At 45.3% G+C, this 21,953-nt stretch overlaps 1 protein-coding gene across 3 annotated transcripts in view; it reads right to left on the bottom strand.

The window, feature by feature from the left end:
• The window catches only part of SPATA18 (spermatogenesis associated 18), a 151,182-nt gene that overhangs the window by 128,619 nt on the left and 610 nt on the right, over positions 1 to 21,953 (bottom strand). The window lies entirely within an intron of this gene.

A 21,953-nucleotide genomic window follows, 5' to 3' on the forward strand; every position in this document is an offset into this window, starting at 1 on the left:
TGTTTTGTTGTCACGTGTATGTAAGTGTTTTTCTTCTAGCATGTCTTGCTGCAATCCTCTAAGGATGCACGTGTATTCAATTGTTCAGTGTCTGTTTGAGAAGTTTGGGTGAATTAAATCAGAGTGGCTTAATGCGTTGTGCATAATCAGGAAGTTCTGCCAAAGTTAAATAAACCAAGTAAAGGCTGCAGTTTCTTGATAGTGTTTGGTGGTTCAAGTTGAGCACATATTTTCTAAAAAGTGTGGGGCCAGGCTCTCGTCCTCATTGGATAGCTCATATCCCAGGAACAATACACTGAGAAAGGCTATTTTAGTTTTCTTAAACTTGGATTTGTAGCCAAGGCCTGCAAACCCTAAAAGAATCCGATCAACCCTTGCAAGATGAATGCTGAGGTCGTCATCTGTGAGATAGATGTCATGAAGAGTCCTCAGTTTAGTGTCCATTGGCCTTACAATTGAAACACCAAGCCTTTTTGCGATTCCAGTTTCTTTCTCTGGTACCCACCCTCTAATTGAGAAGTGTCTCTGGCTCACGCTCCTGAGAAGATTTTTGGGGGCCTTTAGAAGACCCCTTGGTCTTTCCTCTTTGTGCCCTGTCTTGTCCCTGGGGGTATTAGCAACCCCTTTTTTTTAGTCACCCCCACCATGGGTCTTCCTGGCTGCCCTTGTTTTGACCCAAGCTGATTGCACCCCAGGTCAGACTACTTGGTGTACCCATGACGTGGACACTGGAGACAGCCTGTCTGTCAAAAGCACAATTTCAAGACAGTCTGATAAAGTCAAAAAAGCACCAGAGCTTTTGAAGTAGGCAAGGTGCTGGATCTTGGAGTGATTGTGCCTTCTGACAGCCCCTGGGCTAGTTCAGTGGTCCTAGTCCCCAAACCTCATTTGAAGGGAGTGAACCAGAGCTGAATTTGTGCATGGAATACAGAGGCCTCAATGCTGTCACTTAAACAGATGCTCACCCCATTCCAAGGGCTGGTGAATTAATTAACAGGCTTGGTGCAGCCAAGTTTCTCAGTACCTTTGATTTAACTTTAGGGTATTAGCATATTGGGCTCACCCCAGGAGCCAAACAGAGAACAGCATTCTAAACCCCAGATGGGCACTTGCAGTTCACTGTAATGCTCTCTGGATTAAATAAAGCCCCTGACACTTTTCCAAAGCTGGCAAACAAAGTCCTAGCTGGGTTAGAGTCTTCTAGTGCAGCATATCTAGCTATGACTGTCTATTTCTCAACTTGGCAAGATCACCTGATCCCACTTGGGAAGGTTCTTGAGGCACTGCAGAAGGCAAGCAAATGCTAGATAGGGCAGGGCACAGTTGTATACTTGGGCCACCTTGTAGGAGTAGGCTAAGTGCAACCCTTACAACCCAAGATCCAGACAGTTCTGGACATGGAGGCTCCAACCACCCAGACCCAAGTCAGGGCATTCCCTGGCTTGACTGTGTACTACAGGAGGTTTGTGAAGGGGTATGGCACTATTGTGGCACCCCTCACAGAACTCCCCTCCAAGAAACAACCAAAGAAAGTTAACTGGACCGTTAGTTTTCAAAAGGCTTTTGACACCCTGAAGGAGGCTTTAGGGGTCATTCTGAGTTTCACGCTGGGCTGGCGGCCGCCCGCCCGCCCAGCGAGAAACCCCCTTCCACGAGGATGCCGGCTCCGAATGGAGCCGGCGGAGTGGAAGGGGTGCGACAGGTGCAGTTGCACCCGTCGCGATTTTCAGTGTCTGCCACGCAGACACTGAAAATCTATGTGGGGCCCTGTTAGGGGGCCCCTGCAGTGCGCATGCCAATGGCATGGGCACTGCAGGGGCCCCCAGGGGCCCCACGACACCCGTTCCCGCCAGCCAGGTTCTGGCGGTGGAAACCGCCAGAACCAGGCTGGCGGGAAGGGGGTCGTGGAGGATTCCCAGGGGCAGCGGGAAACCGGCTGTACCGCCGCGGTCAGAATGCCCATGGAAGCACCGCCAGCCTGTTGGCGGTGCATCCGCGGTCCCCGGCAGGGTCAGAATGACCCCCTTTGTGTTCAGCCCCCATTCTAAAAGCTCAAGATTATACCAAACAGTTCACTGTGCAGACAGATGCCTCTGAACCTGGGATACGAGTGGTCCTATCCCGGACCAACCTGTTGCTTTCATTAGCAGGCAGTTCCTCACCAGAGAGGAGTGTTGGAGTGCCATTGAGAGGGAAGACTTTTCTGGAGCCTGGTCCCTGAAGAAGATGAGACCATTCCTGTTTGGTTCTCACTTCATTGTTCAAACTGACCACTGGCCGGGGAGGGAAAGGAGGCCTGAGACTGGGGAAAAGTCCAAGTCAATAGCCGCACCTACGACTGCCAGCCAACTGTCCTCTATAGGAGGCTGATCAACATGAGAAATGGGAGGTATACATCCCAACTCTCCCACATCTCCAAGCCCAGGTCTCTCAGAAGGACAAATATGAGGGGACTCCCCAGAATGCGGAGAGAAGGTGTCAGAGATGACAGGCATCGATTACGACTTCAGACGGGGAGAGGGATGCGACAACGTCGGACACCGGTACCTGAAGGGCTGTGCACTGGCGCTGTAATGACTTTGTCAACTGAAGCAGAAGGCCTAACTTAAGCTGAAGGCGAACCCACTGGCCTAGACACAGTCAAGGCATCTTGCACCTCCTTGGAGCCCACAGGCGCTCCAGGAGAAGGTGATTTCCCAAAGATAGCATGAAGGGAAACATAATACTCATCATCTTGGTCAGAGTTGCCCATATATGGACTCCGCTGACGTCACATCTAGTGGACGACGTTGATACAGTCACGCAATGCCCTCCTTCGGAGCGCAGACGTGCTCTGGGAAGAAAGTTTCCAGATCCAGGCTTGCGCCTGGGGGGAGATTCTACAGTAAGGAAACAGCAGCTAGATGCCTCTATTAGATTCTAGTGTTTTATTTTACTTTTTTTTCTAGTGCAAAGCTTTTGATCTCCTTTATTGTGATTCCTGCTTGTGGTTTCGTCGCTGGTAGATCTGCAGTTTGTGTAGTTGCATGTGTTTGGCAAAAACATATTTTTTTTAACTATTTACTTTGAATGAGTATAATTTCCCTGCATGAATGTGTTTTTAGTAAATTGTGTAATAATAGCAGCATAATTAGCTTCTGTTTTGTGTGTGAAATTCCCCCCCTGATGTGCCGATAGTGAGCAAGAGGCATCTGGATTGCAGCCTGGGGCTGCAAGGATTCCCATTGGAAGAGCTGAACTCTGGGTTGCCCCAAACATGGTGCAGCTGGTGTTTCCTGCCTTTACTGGTGTTACAGGGTGTAGAGTGACTATTGAAAACTTTTTGCCTATAAATTTCTTTCAATTGTTTATGGGCGATGTATTTTTGGATGTGACTGTTGAGCAGACTAATTTATTGCCGAACAGTATTTGAGGGACAACAGTGCTAGACTTAAACCCTAGAGCTACCCAGTGGACCCCCATAAATCTGGATGAGTTGAAGAAGTTTTGGAGTTTCACTTTTTGATGGGATTGATAAGGAAACCGTTGCTGTCTTCATATTGGTCTACTAGTCCCTTGATGGTGACAGCTATATTTCCTGCATCCATGAGTTGAGATCGGTATTTGCTTCTGCTTTGGATGCTGCATTTTGTTGATAATACTTTAGCGTTGCCACAAGATCACCCTGATTGTTTTTTTGTTTTTTTAAAAACAGAATTTTATTGCGTTTCTCATATCAACAATTACAGATAATACATTGTTAAATAAATAGTGTATTTCAGGAGTGTTTTCTGTGAAGGTCTACAGTGATCTCTATTATGCCTAGATAATCCCTAGGATACTTATCTACAGTATATTGCAATCAAAACCTCTTGATTCCTTACACAGTAACATCCTGCAGTTGGTGTCTTTTTTCTCAAAACTTCATAACAGTCAAACCCCATTCCTCCCCCCACCACTTCCCTGGGAACATCCTAGTCACAGCACCACTCATATGTCCCAATCCACTTGACTCTCAGCATTAGGATATAGGAACTCCCGCAATCTGCAGTATTTGAAGGCGGTATGTGGTTCTGGCATTTCTTCACCTTTCCTTTACGGGGTTCTCCACACCTTCTCAGATGGGCCCCAACACCCTTTTTGTTGAGGTCCATCACTTACGCTACCCAGAGGAGGTCTCCTCTCCTCAGATCTCCTAATCTCCGACGCCATCTGCTAAGGCCTCCCATGCATGTGCTACCTCGATCAAAATTTGTCCTTTCTTGGCCTACCGGAGACTGATATCTGATTCATGTCCCTCCCATATGGTGAATTCTGTCTTCCAAGTGCCTATGCGAGGAACCCCTCTACTATTCCAGTTTCTGGTTAGTTCTCTTTTTCCAAGAACATAGGCTAAGTCTTGGAATCGGCTAGTTACTTTATTCTTAGATGTGTGGAGGAACCAACTCAGCAAACATCGGTCCGCTGAACATGGGACCTCTTTTTCTATAACAGTGAAGACTGTTTCCGTGTTCCCCTCCAAACTCCCATCAGCCCAGGGCATTCCCAGAGCATGTGAAATATTGTGGCACTTACTTCATTACAACAGGGGCATTTAGCTGTGTTTATGTGATACATCTTATTAATTTTCTCTGGTGTAAGGTATGCTCTATGTAAGATATAGAAGTTAATTAGCTCAAACAAAGCATTTCTCGTGGCCTTAATTGCATAATACTGGATGTTATCCCAGTCCTTGTCCCCAATCGTCTTACCAAGGTCTGCTTCCCACTTATCTTTTAGGGCCTCCAGTGGTCTCATTACTTCCCCTCGCAATCTCCCATATATGCAGGTCACTACTTTGACCATTCCAGATGCCATCACTAAATATTGACAACTAATTGATTGGTGTGGTTCCTCTATTCCAGTCCCCCAATGTTGTTTAATAGCTTCCGTAACTGCTCTATGTAAAAGAAAGTGACTTTTTGGTAACTCATACTGGGCCCTAAATTCCTCCAACAGGAGGAGCGCCCCATTATCATGGAGCGCTCTCATCTCGGTCCCCCCTGCCTCCTTCCATTACCTCAACCCTCTTCAAGATCCTCTGTGAAGGAGCTCCTCCAAGAATCCTATCGGGATGGCTGGAGAATATGGGATCTTCGTGTGTATTTTTTGGAGGTGTCTTGCCCAGCACCGTTGTGCAATTTGGAATTCCGGTTTCTCCCTGCTCCCAGTATCTGGGAGCCGCAGAATTGCTCTGCACAAAGTCGTAGGTTAGGAACCAAAATGGGGAGTGATCCTCCGTGTGTTCTCCTTCCCGCTACCCATTGTGTGAGCCATCGTAGGTGGGCTGCTAAGTAGTAAGCCTCAAAATCTGGGACTGCCATACTCCCCTCTGTTGTCGGTCTCTGGAATGTGGCCAGGGCTTCTCGGCATCGGCCAGAACCCCATATGAATCCCGTGATTATCTTATCAATTTCCCTAAAGTATGCCCTAGGAATCCATAGGGCCAATGTTGTAAAATAGTACAGCAATCTGGGGAGTGCCACCATTTTTAGAAGAGCAAACAAACACAAATGATGTACGGAATGTGGAACCAATCAAACATTCACACCCAGTCACAGATCTGGGTTTAATCCATCAATTCGTTTGCTCACCATGCCACCCCAGTTTGGGCCCAGATCATATGCAAATACGTCTTGACCCTGTTCCCCAGTCCGAACTGCCAGGCTAGGTCCTCCAAGGACCGGAAACAAACATCCTGGGACCGGTTTTAGGGTATCACCCTTCATCAGCCAGGCTAGCTTGAATCCAGTGGCACAGTGAGCACGGGACCCACGTCTGGGCATACCCGGCGTACTTATGGCGACAAAAGCAAACAAACATTTACCATTTTTAGAAGAGCCACTCTCCCTGCTACGGAGATCAGTAGCGTGGACCAGAATGAAGCACTCATCAATCTGATATTAAGCCATATTGCTCCAGCATATTTTATGCTCCGGGGAGATCCCTCTGGGCATTGAGGAAGAAAAGGAAAATATCATCTTCATATAGTGCAATATATTGCTCTCTGCTACTTAACTCCAATCCCCTGTACATTGTCCCTCCTTGGGCCCAGCATGCCATTGGTTCCAGGGCCACGCAAATAACAGGGTCGAAAGAGGGCACCCCTTTCTAGTGCCCCTGTCTACTCTGTAAGCCTCAGATATCTGTCGTCCTGTTCGGACTCTAGGCGTTGGGTCCATGTAAAGTAAACGGGTCCAGGAAATAAATGCCTCCCCTAGTCCCAAATGTTCCATCACCCCATATGGAAAGGGCCATTCCAGACTGTCAAAGGCCTTCTCTAAATCTACCGCCTGAACTGCCGCTGTCTGTCTATCTAAGGTAGTGGCCTTCAGTATTGCACATAGACGCCGTATGTTCTGAGCTGCGCTTCTCCCTGGGATGAATCCTGATTGAACTGCATGGATCAATAGAGGCATATGAGGCAGCAGTTGCGTTGCCAAGATTCTCCTCAATATTTTGTAATCCGTATTTAACATTGAGAGCGGCCTATAAGTGTGTTTATCATGGGGTTCTTTGCCTGGTTTTAACAAGGGAACAATAAGGGCATCTCTGGTAGCCTGTGGCAGTAGGCCGATGGTCTTGGCCATATTAAGCACATTGGTCAGATTAGGAGCTAGGGTTTCCCTATATGTGTCATAAAACTCAACAGGGATCCCATTGGTACCCGGCGTCTTATTTCGGGCCATGATTCTAATCGCTGCCTGAACTTCCTGAGTTGAAATTTCAGCTCCTAACGTCTCTACTTGCTCTGGGGGCAATTGTGGTAGTTGTAAAGTATCCAATAATTTCCTCAGTTCTGTCATGGGAAGCCCTGCACGTGCCCCATAAAGCTGGACATAGTACTCTCAAAATATTGCGTTAATCTCTTTCTGTCTGTATCGTTTCGAGCCATCTTCTGCCTCAATTTCTACAATAATTGATCCTCGCTTGGTAGGATTCGCCAATCAGGCTAATAGCGTGCCCGTATGGTCTCTTTCAGCATGGGCCCACATCATATAGTTTAGAAAACCAAAACAGCGTAATTTTTCAACCTTAACTGCTATGGTTTCCTTTGTGGCAAGGAGCTCCTGTTGCAGCTCCGGATGGCCAGGGTGTCTTTTTTCACTCTCCTGGAGCAGTGTCTCTGCCGCTAGGACCTCTTGGAGTAAAGTCCTCCTGAATCCTACCACTTCTGAGATACATCTTCCGCTTATTACTGTTTTAAACGCATCCCGTTCTGCTAAGGGACAGTCAGCTGTACCTGTGTTTTCTTCAAAAAGATCACTTTGATTATGACTGCCTTTTTGCGATTCAGCCTGTCCTTGATCACTTTCTAGATTGGTTTTCAGAGATCTGTGTTCCAGGGAAAGAAATAGTTGTTGACGAGTCTTTGGTCCTGTTCAAGGGCCGTTTGGTTTTTAGGCAGTACATTCCTAGCAAGAAGGCACCTGATGGAATTAAGATGTATATGCTGTCTAAGCATAGGACTGGATAGGTCTATAATTTCAGGTGGTACACTGGTAGGGATTCCATTATTGCCCCCGCTGGTTATCAGTCCACTTTCGGAGTTTGTGAGAAGATTGTGTGGAAATTTGGACTTTTTGTTTTAGCAAATCTCACCATTTATATGTAGGTAACTTCCACACTGGTGTTCAATTGTTCAGGGAATTGGTCACAGTGGACACTGTTGCTTGTGGCACAATCCGCTCTTACCGTAAAGGCTACCCAAGAGAGCTTGGTGGTAAAACATTTGAGAGGAGACAGAGCAGTGCTTTGCGTAGTGATGAATTTCTAGCTGTGAAATTTGCATACAAGAGAGATGTGTACATGCTGACTACTATCCATGATTAAAGTACTTCACCTGTGACTATTTGGGGTCAGGTTGCTGAAGTGCGCAAACCTGGGTGCATTTTAGACTATAATAGGCAGATAGGTGGTGTTGATAGAGTAGATCTGAGGTTGGAACTTTACACTGCTGTTTGTAAGGCTTACATTTGGTATAAGAAGTTGGCTATCCATCTTTTCCACTAAGCAACCTTTAATTATTTTGTTGTATTTAAGGATTGCTCTCCAGAGTCGAAGATGACATTTGTCCAGTTTCAGGAATCTGTGATAGGCAGCCTTGTCATAATGGAACAGGCAATTGTTCCTATAGTTGGAGTGGTGGAGGATTTGGCTGGATTTAAGGATCACCACTTTGCTAATCACATTCCTCCCACACTAAAAAAAGACTTTCCCAGTAGGAGATGTACAGCCTGTATGCAAAGAGGTGTGCAAAAGGAGAGTCATATGTACTGCCCCAACTGTCCTAAACCTGGGCTGTGTGTGCCCACTTGTTTTAGAATGTACCGCACCCAAAATTATTTTTGGGAGCTACAGTGAGCGTAAAAGTGAACAGGCTGTTCTATATTATTTTATATTTTTTGTTCAGTTTCACGGTTGGCATTAGTGTCATTTACTTAGTTAGAGCTTTTGTGTTTGTAGTTTTGTATTTACTTACAATTAGTTTGTGTTTTCTTCCTTGTTAAAAACAAATGTGATGACGGCGTGCGTGGGCTGGCGCTTGGCTGGCGGTGTGAATGAACTGGCACTTGTCTGGCGGTGTGTGTGTGACTTGGCGCTTGGCTGGCAGGGTGTGAGTAGTGACTTGCTGCTTGTCACTACACCCATTTCTAGCCAAATGCCTGTTCACATACTCAGTCATCCAGTGTGACTCCTGTGTCAGGCATGTGGGCTTATGAAAGCGATGGGCCCTTGAATGGCACTGTCTGTTGATGTGAGTGTTGTAATGAGCTGTTGATGTGAGTGTTGTAATGTGTTGGCCCGTGGCTGGCGGCGTGAATAGTCTTGTATGTGTATGAAAGGTGTGTGAATGGACTGTAAAGCAGTTGGTGCCTTCACATGGCTTTACAGCTCACGAGCTGTGAGTCATTGGTTCAGTTGTATGACATTTCAATTATTAGCAGTGCATTTCATTTTTGTGACATCTGTTAATAAAATGTTGTATATTGAACCATCACTCACCTTCGTGCCAAATCCAACCAGTATGTGTGTGTACTCGATGAATATATAGTTGTGCAGTAATAATTGTCTTTTCTGTCTTTCTCTGCCAGGGTGTACATTGTGTCTACATTGTCTCTTATTGTGAATGTTGTAATGTGCTGGGCCCATGGCGTGAATGGTCTTATGTGTGTTACGAATGAAAGGAGTGTGAACAGCTTGTAAAGTGGTTGGTGCCTTGTTGCTGCTTTACAGCTCACAAGCTGTGAGGTATTGGTTCAGTTTTTTTTACCTTTTGATGGACCTGGCCCCTTTTGCAGGGTTATGCCCAAACCTTTTGCCTTCTGCCTCCTATTTTTTACCTGTTTTTGTTGGCTTTATAACTCTGGGCACTTTACCACTTCTAACCAGTGCTAAAGTGCATCTCTCTCGGTCTAAAATGTATTGGTGATTGGTTTCTCCATGACTGGCATATCTGATTTACTAGTAAGTCCCTGGTAAAATACACTAGGTGTGCCCAGAGCCTGTAATCAGATGCTACTAGTGGGTCTGCAGCACTGATTGTGCCACTCAGATGAGTAGCTCTGTAAACATGTCTCAGACCTGCTGCTGCGGTATCTGTGTGTGTAGTTTTAAACTGCCATTTCAACCTGGCAGGTGCACCCACTTTCCAGGCCCAAACCCTCCCTTTTACTACATGCAAGTCACCCCTAAAGTAGGCCCAAGGCAGCCCCATGGGCAGGGTGCAGTGCATTTAAAAGGTAGGACATGAACTGGTGTGTTTTAAATGTCCCGGTAGTGAAATACTGCTAAATTTGTTTTTCACTACTGCAAGGCCTATCACTTCCATAGGGTAACATGGGAATTGCCTTGAAATATCTTGTATGTGTAATTTCCCATTTCGAGCAGAGAGACATATGGACTTTGGGATCCATGAACTCACAATTTAAAAATACATATTTTGGTGAAGTTGTTTTTTGAACTGTAAATTGAAAATGCTACTTTGAGAATGTGGCCATTTTCTTGCTTAACCATTCTGTGCCTCTGCCTGTCTGCTGAATACATGTCTGTGTCAGGATGACAGTTGGGCTGTTTGTGCATTCACTTTAGACAGTCACACAAAGGGAGCTGAGGTGTGCTCTGCATATCCCGATGGCCCATCACAAGGCTGATGGGTATTCCTGTGTTAGAGTGGTGGGAGGAGCTGACACTTGCACCTGAATAGGGCTGTGCTTGTCCTCACACAAAGCAGTCTCCAACCCCCTGGAGTGTGTCTGGGGCCAAGGCAGGGAAAGGTAGGTATTGTACACTACAAAGACTCTTCTTTGAAGTATGCCTACTGCAAAGACAAAATGGGTATAAGTCATGGACCTCCACAAAGTTTAAACACTTCTGAACTGAGGACATTCTGCCAGGAGGAAGAACTGGGTGCCACTCTGCCTGTTGCTTTGTTGTGCTGGCCTGCTGCTTGCTGCTTCTGTCCTGGTAGTGAAAGGACTGGACTTTGCTTTCTACATTTTACGTTCCAAGGTTCTCCAAGAGCTTGAACCGAGCTTGCCTCCTGCTAAGAAGTCTCAGGGACACCAAACACTTCACCTGCCAGCGACTGGGCTCTTCTGTTGAGAGTCCTGACTTTCCAAGCAGTGCCAACTCCAGTCCCTGGGCCCTTTGAAGTCTAAAGGTGTGACCTGAAGGAGAAAATCCATGCACCGACGCGCCACAGCAGAAAAATCTAAGCAATGCCTGTCCCGCGGCTGGAAAATCAAGGCATTTCTGTGCCATATTCTTCCAGAAATAAACTATAAATGTCCTACCGCCCAGCTTACTTCTCGGTCTCCTGATCAAAATGATACCTCACTTGTGGTGGTTCCCAAAGCAGAATCAGCCTAAAAATGTACAAAGAAAATTGTGCTTGTGATCACGCTTTGGTGTCCCTCGATCTCTACATATTCTTTGCCCTTCCCTGTCGCAGGCACGTGGCCCACCCAAACAAGTGAGGTATCATTTTTATCGAGAGACCGAGAGGAACGATGAGTGGTAGGAAATTTCAGTGGAAAAATGTGATGCATCCACGTTGTGTTTTGGGGCGTTTCCTGGCGTGGGCATTAGGCTTACTCACACAAGTGAGATACCAATTTTATCGGAAGACTTGGGGTAATGCTGGATGGAAGGAAGTTTGTGGCTCCCCTCAGATTACAGAACTTTGCATCACAGAAATGTGAGGAAAATGTGTTTTTTAGGCACATTTTGAGGGTTGCAAGAGATTCTGGGTAGAAACTTGCGGTAAGAGCCACATAAGTCACCCTATCCTGGATTCCCCCAGGTGTCTAGTTTTCAAAAATGTTCAGGTTTGCTAGGTTTCCTTAGGTGCCAGCTGAGCTAGAGCTCAAAATCCACAGCTAGGCAAATTGCAAAAAACGAGTCAGTTAACGGTGGAAAAATGTGATGTGTCCACATTGCTTTTTAGGGCATTGCCTTTTTTAGGCATTAGGCCTACCCACACAAGTGAGGCACCAGTTTTAGCTGGAGAGTCTGGGGAATGCTGGGTGGAAGTAAGTTTGTGGCTTCCCCCAGATTCCAGAACTTTGCATCACAGAAAAGTGAGGAAAAAATGTTTCTAGACACATTTTGAGGTTTGCAGGGATTTTGGGTAGAAAAAAGTGGTTAAAGCCACACAAGTCACCCCATCCGAACAGGGCAGTTTTTACAGTTTGCCAAGCTGGCGGCTACGGCTCGGTGTATATGGCCATCATTTCCTAAGGCTCCAACGGAGTCCATCACTCTGGCTACCATGTTGTTTATGGCTGGTGGCAGACATCTGGTATCCTTCTTATATCGAGCACTTCGGGATGCTAGACCGATTAGCCCACTGCGGATTTAGGAGCAGTGGCATGACGTATTGGGCGAACATCTTACGGATAAGGAATGGGACAGTGTCCATTCAGCGGTCCAGACGTCAGCCACAAATGCCAGGTTTAAATTGATCCAATTCAACATAGTGCACCAGGTTTATTTGACTTCAGTCACATTGAGGGTTCTATACTCAGGTCGCTCCTCTGCTTGCCTTAGATGTTACCAGGCAGAAGCAGATTTCATGCATATGATCTGGAGCAACGTATCCTTAGATTCATGTTGACAGACTGCAGTAAATCACCTAAACTTAGCCATCGGCTGGACGTTATCTTGGGATCCTAAATTATGCCTCCTCCCCATTAAAAGGAAGAAAAAGCTAAGCAGGAAGTTTTGATCTTGGGCCTCGTCCTGGCAAAACGACAAATTGCAATAAGTTGGTGGGCTCCGTTCCCCTCGTAGACGATAGTTGTTTGAAAGATATGGCTGAATGGGCGGTGGCAAAGGAGTGCTGCATGCGTCAATGCCGATGGGATAAGTTGTTGGATGACCTGCATAAGTGGACTGCCATGATTGCAGATTTAATGGACCCTCTTGACACCAGACCGCCGTAAAGAGTAATTTGGGGGGAGGTTAAGCTTGATATGTATGTTATAATTGGGTGGTCCCGCACCGGAGCACGTATGTCAGGGTTGTAGCTTATGGTGCACGCCCCACTTATTGCTTCCTGCAGCTGCGGTAGTTGGGTAGGGTGGAATGTTTTTGTGGCAGTATGCACTTCTCCAAGGTTGTATCTTCCCTGTCAGGATCTAAATGGTCTCAGGTCTTCACTGACAGCACACATGGGTAGTGAGGGAGAGGTGGGGTGGGAGGGAGGGCTGTTAATGATTGGATCAGTTGCACACAAGGCTTTTGTTGCATGTTTTATTGATTTACTCAATTTGTCACTATATTTCCTAGGCATTAAACACATCTCGGGAGCTGGTAGAGATGGGTAAATCTATATCATCCTGGTTTCTAACTATGTTTTCCAGTGCCTCCTGGCCACAAATTATGTTGGAGCCTTTATTTGCCATGCTATACAACGGTTATGGTAGCAAGCATGCTTTTGATATAGAACTGTATGTATTGAAAAGCCAATAAAAAGATATCTTAAAAAAAAATCCCCCTCATCCTGGATTCCCCCAGGAGTCTAGTTTTAAAAAGTGTACAGGTTTGCTCGGGTCCCCTAGGTGCCAGTTGACCTAGAGCCCAAAATCCACAGCTAAGCACATTACAAACAAGCATTTGCGATGCAACGGGTCTAGCATTATGTCGAGTGAGAGCTATTAGCGTTGTAACCTCCTAACCTGACTTTTCTTGCCTCATTAATTGAGAAAAAACTAGCGCAATCGTGCTGCGAAATAAAGAGAAAAAGTAGTCTAGAAACCATACAGAAAACATGGAGCATCGTACATTTGCAATAGTTTACCTGGGGTTCTTGAGGAGGGCTAAACACCGGAAAAGGAATGACGTATGCATGACTTTCACAAATGAAAAAAATGCGGATTTTAAAAGGCAAGCCCACAAGACAATGAAAGTGACTGACGTAACATGGGCGTGGTTAAAATCCTCCTAAAGAGAGATTAGAAGAGGGGCGGAGCACTTTCTGCTCACCCCTAAAAATGAGTCAGTTTTCATTGGAAACATTTTATTTGTCTGTGTTGCATTTTGGGGAGTTTCCTGTCGCGGGCACCAGGCCTTCCGACACAAGTGAGGTACCATTTTTATCAGAAGACTTGGGGAAATGCTGAGTAGAAGAAAATGTGTGGCTCCCCTCAGATCCCAGAACTTTGCATCACAGAAATGTGAGAAACATGTGTTTTTTAGACAAACTAAAGTTTGCAAGGGATTCTGGGTACAAAATGTCACCACATCCTGGATTCCCCTAGGTGTCTCGTTTTCAAATATGTTCAGGTTTGCTAGGTTTCCCTATATGCTGGTTGAGCTAGAGTCCAAAATTCACAGCTAGGCACATTGAAAAAAACAAGTCTGTTTTCACTGGAAAAAATGTGGTGTGTCCACGTTGCGTTTTGGGGCATTCCCTGTCGCATGCAATAGGCCCACCCACACAGATGAGGTACCATTTTTATAGGGAGACTTGGGAGAACACAGAATAGCAGCACAAGTGTTATTACAAACTGTCTTTCCCTGCATTTGTGCCTTCCAAATATAAGACAGTGTGCAAGAAAGAAGTCATTTTGAGAAATGCCCTCTAATTCACATGCTAGTATGGGTACCCATAAATTCAGTGATGTGCAAATAACCATTGCTTCTAAATTCCTTATCTTGTGCCCAGCTTGCAAATACATAGGGTTCCTTGATACCTATTTTTCACTCTTTATATTTTACCAAATGAAGTGCTGTATACCCGGTACACAATGAAACCCCATTGCAAGGTGCAGCTCATTTATTGGCTCTGTGTACCTCGGGTTCTTGGTGAACCTACAAGCCCTATATATCCCTGCAACCCGAAGGGTCCAGCGGACTTAACAGTATATTGTTTTTCAAAAATCTGCAAAAATTTGAAAACTTTACAGATGAAAACATAGAAATGGCTGTTTTTTTCAACTTAATTTCAATATTTTTTTATTCAACTGTTACTTTCCATTGGAAAACCTTGAAGGATCTACAAAAATGACCCCTTTCTGAATTCAGGATTTTGTCTATTTTCAGAAATGTATAGCTTTTCGGGATCCACCATTGGTTTCACACCCATTTCTGTCACTAACTGGAAGAAGGTTTAAAGCACAAAAATGAGGACAAATAGGCTATCCCCCCAGTAAAATGACTAAACTGTGTTGAAAAATGTGTTTTTCTGATTGTAGTCTTCCTGTTCCTGAAAAGTGGGAAGATGATGATTTTAGCACTGCAAACCCTTTGCAGGGGAAGAACAGATGTTTTTTTCTGCAGCACCTTTTTCTAATTTTTCACAAAATTTAGCTGTATTTATGCTAATGTATTGCCCTCCCCCCAAGGGGAATGCAAAAATCCTGGGTACGTTTAGAATCTCCAAGATGTTGGGAAAAAAAGACACAAATTTGGCCTGGATACCTTATGTGGGCAAAAAGTTAGGGGGCCTAACCGTGAACTACCCCAAATAGCCAAAATAGGCTTAGCATGGGGGGAGGTAAAGCCTAGCAGCGAAGGGGTTAAAGTATTTGTTTCCAACACACTTCAGAAATAATAATAATTTGTTTGTGCCTTCATAATTCAGACCTATTTTGAAATACTTACACGGTTTATTTAGATGTTGTGCTGTGCTAGAAAAAAATATTTCTTATCCCAGTATCCAGCAAGATTGTCACATAAATCCTCTCACTTAAAAGTCAGAGAACGAAAAGTAAAGAAGCGCCCTTGGAAGACAGAGTTTGACATTTGACCTCTGTCTTTGAATGAAGAACAAATGTGACAAGATTAGAACAAAATTTAAAGGCCTGCTAACAGAAAGCAAGTTTGTGGAAGGATACAGAAAACACGGTTTAGGCAACAGGAGGGGCAAACTGAACCTGGAGAGCGTAAAGCAAATAAAGCCAGAAAACAGAAAGCCAGAAAGTGTAAGTTACAAACAACAAAGCCAATGGTAGTCAACAAGCAGAATACATTCCTAGGTAGAATGTCGGAAAGTCTCCAAGATGTCTTTAGGAAACGACACCGCTGGGCCGTCTGGAAGGTTGAGACCTAACTATTTATAAAGGACAGTGAAGAAAGCGAGGAGGACGGTGAGCGCAAATCACCTTTATTTTACATGGGTAAAATACAATCAGCTCGACAGTCTCCAAGCGCCCCCAATACCGCCACTCCGTCCAACTGTCATCTCCTTCAGCCTTCTCCCGGCATTTCCCTCGCGCCGCCGTCAAAACGCCTAGCAACCCCTTCACCATCGGGGTTCTAGTCGCGAGGCCGTGCGCGAGGGTACGCACGCAAATACAACATTGAGTTTTTTTTTTTTTTAACAAATATTAACAAACCTTCCCCTAAAACAAAAACAAAAGAACTAAGACATTTAAAAAAAACATTAACATTGATGCAGTTTGCAGAAAAGTCATGCAGTTTGCAGAGTAATAACCCGTTCCTTCAATGACACAGTTTCCAAGGTAACTTTCGTACTCTATCACTCCTGCGTAACACAAGACCCTCATCTCCACTCTTATTCATGTCCGATCTTAACACTAACGCTCGCCTGGTGACACCCTGAGGATCCCAGTTCCCCTTCAGTTTAACCACCTTGGATTTGTTCCACCACTTGTTGCCTTGCACCCTCACTGCATTGCCCAAAACACGTTCAACACAAACAGGTTCGGAAAATTTTGCTTTACCTTTCTTAACAAACGTTGGCAGTTTTATCACTACCCAATCACCTTCCACCAAAAATGACTCTTTAGCCCCTTTCTTATTGTCAAAGTATCTCTTTTGTGTAAACTGCTTGTTTTCCACATTGGCCTTGATAACATCAGCACGCTCTCCAACTAGCATTTGTTCAAAAAACTTAGACATCCACCCAGGTTTGATTTGGGTATTGGGCTTTCTCCCTTTCAGAGCTTCAAAACGAGATACCCCTGTGGTAGAATGAGGAGTTGTTCTATAAAACCAAAGCATAGCCTGTACAGATGCCAACACATCACACCCATTCTTCAGAGCCCACCTGATACAGTCCCCCACCACACGGTTGAATCTCTCCACCAAACCGTTTGTTTGAGGTTGATAGAGGGAACATCTCAGGTGTTTGACTGAACCTTGGTTCAGAAATGCTTTAAACTCATCAGACACGAACTGAACACCATTGTCCGAAATAATTTCTTCTGGAAAGCCCTCATTCATAAACACTTCTCTTAAGAAGGTCACTAAAGATCTAGCATTAGGCTCCTGTACAAATTTGACATAAGGCCACTTCGAGAAATAATCCACTACTACATATGCATACCGTAGTCTGGAATTAAGTAAGTGAAAGGGTCCCACCATATCCACCCCCAACTTCCGCCACGGACCTCCAGGACACGCAATAGGCATAAGGGGTGGTGTCGCAGTTTTCAGACTCTTGTCAGAATTAGAACATATAGCACAATTTTTTACCAAATGCTCAATTTCACTGACCATACATGGCCACCAAAAGTTGGCACGTATTCGGCTTTTGGTCATAGTGGTGCCCAAATGACCTTCATGCGCCTTCTTCACTATTAAACTCCTCAATTCCTCCGGAGGAATGAGTTTATCATTTCTCAAGAGAATGCCCTCCTCAATTATAAGTTCATCTGAAATTTTCCAGAATGGCTGGCTCGCCAACGTCAAGTCTTTCTCATAAGGCCATCCTTCAGCAATGAACCTCATTACAGCACACAACTCATTGTCTCCAGCCAACTTTTCCTTCCACTCTGTCGCAGAGCAAACACAGACATGGTCAACCTCAACCGTTGCAATCATACAACATTCATCGTCCACCATCTCATCAGTCGTCGAGCTCAACTGACTGGGAAATCTCGACAAATAGTCTGCTCTTATATTCCTTCCGCCAGGAATATGCATGACCTCAAAATCGTATTGCATGAGCCTAGCTACTAATCTAGCAATTCTAGGTGTGCCTGTCTTATCATTTGTTCCTTTTAAGATTGAAACCAAAGGCTTGTGATCTGTCTTTAATACAAAATGCCTCCCCCACACGTAGCTTCTGAATTTTTCAATGGCCCAGACACAGGCCTGCAACTCCTTTTCGATGACGGAGTAATGCACCTCTGGCGCCCTTAAAACTCTGGACGCGAAGCCAATGGTGTTTTCATCACTCCCAACAGTTTGAGTCAACACAGCCCCCAATCCAATATTGCTGGCATCAACTGTTAGGCAACATTGAAACCTTTGGTCATACGGTTTTAACACTTTGGCTTGAGTTAAGTGGACTTTGATATCTTCAAACGCTCGTTCACACTCAGCACTCCACTCAAAACTGGTCTTATCCTTCAATAAATTTGACAAGACTCTAACCCGACTAGCATACTCCGGTATGAACCGGGAATAAAACTCACACATGCCTAAAAACGCTTTCACCCCAGCTTTGTCAGAAGGCGGAGGTGCTGCCTTAATAGCATCAATCAAACCAGGTTTCGGGCTAACACCCTCCTGACTAATCACATGACCCAAATATTCCACAGAGGATTTCATGAATTGCCACTTTTCCCTTCTAAGAACAATGCCATGATCCTTGAATTTCTGCAACACCTGTCTGAGGATCTTGTTATGCGCCTGTAGATGAGGGGCGTGAATTAAAACATCGTCCTGAAACACCAGTACATTGGAAATACCTTTCAACAATGTGCACATAATCCTTTGAAACACTGAGGCTGCAGACGCCAACCCGAAAGGCATGCGGCAAAACTGGAAAACACCAAAAGGCGATACAAATGCTGTCAAATACCTGGAATTGGGATCCAGCTCCACCTGATGATATGCACTGGCCAAATCTAACTTCGTAAACACCTTTGCGCCTTTAATGGTAGAAAACATTTCAGTTATATTAGGTAAGGGATGTGAATCCACCCATATCTCTCTGTTGAGCGCTCTCAGGTCCACACAAATTCTCAACTCTCCATTCTTTTTCTTCGCTACCACCAGTGGAGAAAGCCACAAAGAGGACTCAATGGGTTCTATAATCCCCTTGTTCTGTAAACTTTCTAATTCTCTTTCCAGATCTTCTCTCACACTTAAAGGCACAGACCTAATCTTATGCTTGACAGGGGCAGCATGCAATTTTACTTTTATCTTATGTTTAAAACCTTTCAGCTTTCCTAACTCACCTGAAAAAACTTTGGGAAACTCGTTGAGTAGACCTTCAATCACATCCGTTTCTCTAATCACTGCAACCTGTTCTAATGTACCTGGTCGCAACACCATACCAAACAAACCCTGATGGAACCAACCTAAAATGTTCAAACCTTTAGCCGCTACATAAACTTTCCCATGTATACGTCTCCCCCTAAACTCAAGTATATCCTCAAAAAAACCTTGAAGCTCAATCTTCCTCCCTTCATAAGACACTGGAGCCCTGTCTGGTGGCTCAAGAGCACGCTCTTTCCAATTCTGCTTGAACAAGTCGAGAGTAATCATGGTGATCCTAGCCCCTGAGTCCACCAGCAAACGCAAGGACTTTTTTCCAACTCTAACACACACATACGGATCCACACAGTTATCAGGATCACCAGACTTAACCACTCCACTATCAACAACTAAAACCATATCCTGAACCTCACCCATGAGGTGCTCAACTGCTTCTTCATTCTCATCCATCACTGTCACGAAAAGATTCACGTTTGCCACCTTGACACACTTTAGCAAAATGCCCAACCTTGCCACAATTCCTGCATTGGATATTCCATGCAGGACAACTCTTAAACCTTTTTGATGAGGCATATTTCCACATCTAAAGCAAACATTTTTTTGTTTAAAAAAAACATTAGAATTAGCAAACTTAATGTTCTTCTGTCCGCTTGTTTTAACTACTGGTTTTTTATCTTCTCTGTTGGTGACGGCGTTGACCCTGGTAGCTGCTGTCTGTTCAATTTCTCTGGACGACTTGATCGAAGATTCGATGCTCTTTGCAATTTTTATGGTTTCAGTCAATGTTGGATTGTCCAACGATAACTATTTCTGTCTGATAGACTTGTCTGTCCCTTGGCAAATAAATTGGTCTCTAATGAGTTGATCACCCAGCGCTTCAAACTGACATTCCGCAGCCAGAAGACGCAACGCCGAAATGTAAGTGTCAACATCTTCGCCAGAACGTTGTTCTCTCTTAAAAAACGTATGCCTGGCCACCACTAAGCTGGGAGGAGCATCAAACCTGACGCTCATTTTCTTCACCGCTATTTGGTACTCATCCATTTCACCATCGTCCAATTGTAAGTCCGGTAGGTACTTAAAAATAGCCCTCCCTTCGAAACCAATGGAATGCAGGAAAAGACACTTTTTGCGTTCAGGTCTGTACCGTGATGCCCCTATCGCCCCTAAGTACGTCTTGAAGGCATCGTACCACTGCTTCCATACTATATGTGGTTCGCCAGGGCTCTCTAGAAATGGTGGTGGAGGGCCATGCCGCCTCGCTGGAGTGACCTACTCATTTTTATACAATTCTAATATTTATAGATGAGGGAATTCCCATCTGCAACCGGTGGTTTTTGGTGGTATTTTTCATAAATTGTGGGTTTCACTCCCTGACAGTCTGTGTTGAGAGATAATGAGAGGGCTGCGGTAAAATGGGTCTTTTTGCTGAAACCTGAGTTGTGTGGTTTCGCGAGACAGTAGGGGGTGAGTTGTGTTTGTGTGGTTTCGTGAGACAGGAGAGGGTGAGGGCACCCAAAGCCTGCTCGAGACAAGGGATCGCTGCCCGTGTCCTGGGAGTCGACACCAGGCCCGGCTCCTGCTCAGACGAGGGGAGACCTGTCTCAGACCGAGAGGCGCCTGCTGCCTCCGAAACAAGGCGCCCGTTCTCACGGTAGGTTAAAGTGCTAAACCACTGCCTGGCTTTAAAGGGTCGGTCCTAGAAAAATCTGTGTTCAGACTAGTTGTTGATAATATGCATATCTGCACCAGTCGGAAAACGTCTGGGCCTCTGCCCGGCCTTCCAGCCCAGGAAGAGACCGTTATGAATAATAGTCGTATTATGAAATGGCAGCCTCGACACAGGGTACGCGGTCACGGCCAAATGCCCGGTATGCAAGATGTATATGTGTAATATGCAAACACTTGCGCACAGTCACCAGCAGGCAAACCACCAACATAGCATAACCACCCACAGGCACACATAAACAGAGGCTCGACAAACATAGAAATACACATGCAGACACCAGCATATGCTCCAGTCCACGCAGGCCCACACAGTCATAGCGAGGAGGACGGTGAGCGCAAATCACCTTTATTGTACATGGGTAAAATACAATCAGCTCGACAGTCTCCAAGCGCCCCCAATACCGCCACTCCGTCCAACCGTCATCTCCTTCAGCCTTCTCCCGGCGTTTCCCTCGCGCCGCCGTCAAAACGCCTAGCAACCCCTTCACCATCGGGGTTCTAGTCGCGAGGCCGCGCGCGAGGGTACGCACGCAAATACAACATTGGACCACCTCGTCGCCAAAATGAAGAAAGCGAGGAGGACGGTGAGCGCAAATCACCTTTATTTTACATGGGTAAAATACAATCAGCTCGACAGTCTCCAAGCGCCCCCAATACCGCCACTCCGTCCAACCGTCATCTCCTTCAGCCTTCTCCCGGCGTTTCCCTCGCGCCGCCGTCAAAACGCCTAGCAACCCCTTCACCATCGGGGTTCTAGTCGCGAGGCCGTGCGCGAGGGTACGCACGCAAATACAACAGACAGCTCTGTTGTTACCTTTCAGCACCTCAGATTCTTGCACAACGTACAATTCCTATATATCCTGCAATCATAAGGGTCAATTGGACGTAGTGGTATATTGCTTTTGTGAATTAGCCTTTGTGGCAAGAAGTTACAGATAAAATGGTGTCACAAATGGCTGTTTTTATCTACTCATTTTCATTATTTTTTTTTTATTTCTTTGGTTAGTTTGTTTGGGAAAACCTTGAGGGATCTACACAAATGACCCTTGCTGATATCAAAATGTTGTCACCTTTTCAGAAATCCATAGCTTTACAGGATCACCCATTTGTTTCAGACCTGTTTCCTCCACAAACTAGAAGTAGGTTAAAAGCACACAAAAGTAGTAAAAATGGGCCACCTCTTAGAAAAATGTCAAAATTGGTAAAAAGATAGATTTCTTGATTCATCTCTGGTTGCTCCTGTAAGCTGGGAAGATGGTGACTTTAGCACAGGCTATGTTATGTTGATGCCATTTTTAGGGGAGGGAAACCAGACACTTTTTTGTGGAGCACCTTTTCCCTACTTTTCCCAAAAAGCTCGAAGTTTAGCTACATTTTGGCCGTTTACTCGGTCCCCAGAAAACCTGGGTACCTTAAGAATCCCCACGTCTTGGGGAAAAAGGCACACATTTTGTACGGATACCTAATGTAGAAAAAGGTTATGGCGACCTAAGCGCGAAGTAGCCCAGCTA

The sequence above is a fragment of the Pleurodeles waltl genome, chromosome 1_2, assembly GCF_031143425.1.
Source record: "Pleurodeles waltl isolate 20211129_DDA chromosome 1_2, aPleWal1.hap1.20221129, whole genome shotgun sequence".
In the NCBI taxonomy this organism is placed as follows: domain Eukaryota; kingdom Metazoa; phylum Chordata; class Amphibia; order Caudata; family Salamandridae; genus Pleurodeles; species Pleurodeles waltl.